The sequence below is a fragment of the Gavialis gangeticus genome, unplaced genomic scaffold (assembly GCF_001723915.1).
Source record: "Gavialis gangeticus isolate Ggan-Ray unplaced genomic scaffold, GavGan_comp1, whole genome shotgun sequence".
NCBI lineage: Eukaryota > Metazoa > Chordata > Crocodylia > Gavialidae > Gavialis > Gavialis gangeticus.
The window spans coordinates 156,574,943-156,579,674 of record NW_017729024.1 but is presented as its reverse complement, the minus strand read 5'-3'; the positions used below and the strand labels follow the sequence as shown (position 1 = coordinate 156,579,674).

The 4,732-nt window shown below is 42.6% G+C and overlaps 1 protein-coding gene across 1 annotated transcript in view; it reads right to left on the bottom strand.

Moving 5' to 3' along the window:
• The window catches only part of RICTOR (RPTOR independent companion of MTOR complex 2), a 208,302-nt gene that overhangs the window by 69,834 nt on the left and 133,736 nt on the right, over window positions 1-4,732 (bottom strand). The gene's annotated exons all lie outside the window — the stretch shown is intronic.

Genomic DNA, 4,732 nt, shown 5'->3' with positions numbered 1-4,732 from the left:
GGGGGGTGGAGATATCTGATTTTGGAAAGTGCTAAAGAGTCTCCAGGGATATGAGAGAAGACGACAGATGGACAGACAGACACCAGGAGCAGCCAGCAGAATTGCTTTAAGGAATGTTAGCAGCTTGATTAGTGAAACATCAAGACCATTAAAAAGGGATAACTGATTAGTAATACCTGTGCAATAAAGAATTCACAGTGCCTGAATAGCAATGCCACAGCTGCTCCACTGTGGAGCAGGAATAAAAGCAGGGTGATTTTATCCAAGGTGGTGGGGGGTCTGATTTTCAAGGGAGAGGTATATCTTATATGTGAAAAAATATGGTAACATTTCTGTAAACATTAATATAGTTTCATTCATAAACTTATACTTAAAATGACCTAATTTTTAAATAAGTACTGATCCAAAGCAATGGAAACATCTAGAGGTAAGTAATAAAACATACTCAGGACAGAACTATTCCCTCATCCATTCCACACTGAATCTCTCTCTCTATCCCAGTTTAACCATTTGTTCATTTTTTGCAAAAATAAATCTCCCATGTCAAACAGTTTAGCTACAATTAAGGAAAATTATGGAAAAGCAAAGGAGCCTTACGGCATTCTCTGAAAGTGAAAATCTAGTTACTCTCACTTGGAGCATTACAACACTGAGGATTCACTACAGACAATACTCTAATACCAGTCAGCTCCTCCTCAAAACACATTGCTTGTACACCTTCAGTGATTGCAACTACACTGTTACCATGCACTGGAGTCTTGAAGAGCTCACTATGCTTCTGTGCCTAGGAGCGCCGATCAGCTGATCGGTGCTGGCCATCTGTTCAATTTAAGGCACACTAAGAACCAGTCACAAAGTTATTACACATATTTTGTGTAAGAAATGTTTGGCTTATTATCTGTTTTATCGCAGCATTAACTGCATGAAAGTATTCCCAGGTTACTACTTTAAATATTATTAACTCATTAATCATGTCTTAAGTTAATAATGCCAAGGGCCTTAAAGAATTAAACAAAGTCTACAGTAAAGAACATTAATATTGGAAAAACCAAATATTACAGTACTAGAAAGTGCCAAAAGCTGCCTGTCAAATGTTAATTTAGCCCAAGAGGCACATAGATTATGATAGTCTTTAACTACATGATCACACGCTGTTTTTCTACATGGCCCCTTGTCTCCTCCAGAGCAAGTGAATGACTTGCTTTGGGCATGAAGCTGCACAAGTTGGAAGATGCATAGTGACTGTAGCAGCAGATTGCAGAAACAGAGACAACAGTTGGCAGACCAATACTATCCTGAAGAATCAGACTTCATTTCTGTCTCTATCTTTCAGCTAGATTCCATGGGGGATGGTGACCAAAACCCTCCAGCAACACAGCACATGGTCCACAAGCGAAAGGACTCAAAGGGCAACTTAATTCTAGGAAAGGACCGGACAGCTATAGGACCACAACAAGTGAAACAAAAGCGAAGCGAGTAGGTCAAAATGCAAAATATGTCCGATGCACATACACAAATGCAATTAGTATGGGGAATAAAAGCTGAAAGCTGAAACCTGTGAAAAGAACGGCAATCTGGCTGGCATCACAGAGCCCTGGTAGGACAGTTCTTATGACTGGAATGTCAGCATTGACTGGAATGTAAACGCTGCGACTGGAATATCAACTCTGTTTTGGAAAGGCAGGGTTTGGAGAAAAGCTGGTGGTGTTGCCTTGTATGTCAAAAACACGCACACACTTGCTCCCTGGTTTGGGAGGAAGAAGATTTGTGTTCAAACAGGTGACAAATCTATTCAAAAGCTATGGGATAGTACTGATGGGAAACTTCAGTTTTCTAGATATCTGCTGGAAGAACAATGCAGTCAATCAAAGTGTCAAGCTGGTTCCTAACTTGTGTGGAGGACAACTTTCTCTTCCAGAAAGTGCAGATACAACTACGGGATGATCTTGGATCTTGTCTTTATCAACAGGATAAAACTGGTGGAGGATATGAAGCTAATGGGTAACTTGGGAGGAAGCAATCACGATATGACAGAATTCCAGATCCTGACCCAGGGAAAGCATAAGATCAGCAAAATTAGGGCACCAGTTTAAAAAAAAGGTGGGTTTCAATTGATTTAAGGACACAGCAGGCATGGTGTCAAGGGAGGACAGACTGCAGCATAAAGGTGCTCAGGAGGGCTGGGAGCTTCTAAAAGGGCATAGTATTGGAAGCCCAACAAGAAACTGTCTCAACGTGATGGAAGCACAAGAAGAATGGCAAGACACCAATGTGGCTGCACAAGGAGCTTCTAAAGTGCCACAAATACAAAAGGAAAAATGCAACAGGCAACAGAAAGGGCAGGTCACCAAGGAAGCAAATACAAAAGGAAAATATACAGGCCACAAAAGAAAGGGCAGGTCATCAAGGAAGCATGCCAGGAAATAGCAAGAACCTGCAGAGACTACATCAGGAAGGTAATAATAAAGAACAAGCTTCACCTGGCAAAGGAGGTAAAGGACAACAAAAGGCATTCTATAAGCATTGTGGCCAGAAAAGAAGGACAAAGGAAGTTGTGGGCCCTCTGTTAACAAGCCAGGGGGAATTCCTAACTGAAGATGAAAGACAGAGAGACTCAGCACCTACTTTGCCTCAGTCTTCACAAAAAAATTAAGCTGTAACCAGACATTTAATAAGGATTATCTGTATAAGGAAGGCAGTGAGCTGAGGGAAGAGATAACAAGAGATGATCCAAGAGCTTTTGGTAGGTCTGAATGAATTCAAGTCAGCCATGCCAGATTAACTTCACCCCAGGGTCCTGAAGGAACTGGCAGAGGAGATTTGGGAGCCCATGGGAATGATCTTCATGAAGTCTTGGGATACAGGCCATGTACAAGAGGACTGCAAAAGGACCAAAGTGGTGTCCCTCTTTAAAAAAAGGCAAAAAGGAGGACCTAGGGAACTACAGATTGGTTAGTCTCACCTCAGTACCTGGGAAGTTACTGGACCATATCCTAAGGAAGGCTATTTGCAAGTATCTGGAGGAGGAAAGGTCAATCATAAGTAGCCAGCAGGGATTTATGAAAAACAAATCATGTCAAACAAACGTATTCTCCTTCTTTGACAAATTAATTACCTGGGTGGATGAAAGAATGCTGTGGATATTGTGTACCTAGACTTAAAGTACTGTAGAACCTTTTCACAAAAAAATGGAGAAATATTGATTGAAAAAAATTACTATAAAGTGGATAACTGGTTCAATAGCCACAAACAAGGGTAATTATTAATTGGTCTATATAAGAATGGCAGGAGGTTTCAAATGGAGTCCCACAGGGGCCTGTCCTGGTACTGTTTAACATATTCATTAATGATTTGCATGTTGGCATAGAAAGTTTTTTGAGCAAATCTGCAGATGACACAAAACTGGGAAGGACTGCGAACACATTGGAGAATGCAAGCACAATTCAGAAGAATACTTACAGATTGGAAAGCTGGGCTATAGCTAACAGGATGAAGTTCAATGTGAACAAGTGGAAGGTGCTACACCTCAGGAGAATAATCAAAAACACAAGTACAAAACAGGGGACACCTGGCTGGATGGCAGCACTATGGAAAAGGACTGGGGAGTCTTGGTAGATCACAGTCTCAATATGAGTCTGCAGTATGATGCAGCTGCACAAAAGATGAATGCAGTTTTGGGATGCATCTGTAGAAACATTAGGTACAAGACATGGGAGCTGATAGTGCCTATACTCAGCACTGGTTACGCCTCCTCAGGAATACTGCGTGCAGTTCTGGGCTCCACATTTTAAAAAGGATGTGGAGAAGTTAGAGAGGGTCCAGAGGCAGGAAACAAAGACGATCAAGGGCTTAGAAGTCAAGTTATGTAAGAGGCTGAAGGAGCTATGCATGTTCAGCTTGTGGAAAAGGCACTTAAGAGGAGACATGGTAACAGTCTTCAAATACTTGAAGGGCTGCCATAAAGAAAAAGGAAAGCACCTGTCTTCCTGCAGAGAGGAGGATGCAGACCAATGGCTTGACACTGCAACAAAATAAGTTTAGACTGGATATCAGGAAAAAAGTCTTCACTGTTAGAATAGTAAGGCAGTGGAATAAACTGTCTAGGGAAGTTGTGGACTCTCTATCACTGAAGGTATTCAAGAAAAGGTTGGACAGCCACTGGTCAGGGATAATCTAGTTGTAGCTAAGCCTACATTCTATATTTATCATGCATCTGGACTTTGATAGTTGCCCCCATGCCCCCTTTTTGCTATATATGTCAGGGTATTTTTAAGCCTCTCTCAGAGGCATTGGGCGTTTCATAGTTGGTAGGGTCGGAAGGGAGCAGATCATCAAGTCCGACCCCTTGCCATGGGCAAGAAAGAATGCTGGAGTCAAATGACCCTGGCTAGGTGTCTATCTAGCTATCTTTTAAAGACCCCCAGAGTAGGAGTGAGCACCGCTTCCCTTGGAAATTGGTTCCAGATCCTAGCCGCCCTGACTTGTGAAGTAGTGCCTCCTGATATCTAGCCTGAATCTATTCTCCATCTACTTATGGCCATTATTTCTCGTTACTCCCAGTAGTGCTCGGGGGAAACAGGGACTCACCCATGCTGGTCCCCCTTGGTCAGTTTGTAGACGGCCACAAGATCCCCTCTCAGCCTTCTCTTGTGAAGGCTGAACAGGTTCAGGTCCCTTAGCCTCTCCTCGTAGGGCCTGCCTTGCTGCCCCAATCATGTGAGTGGCCCTCCTC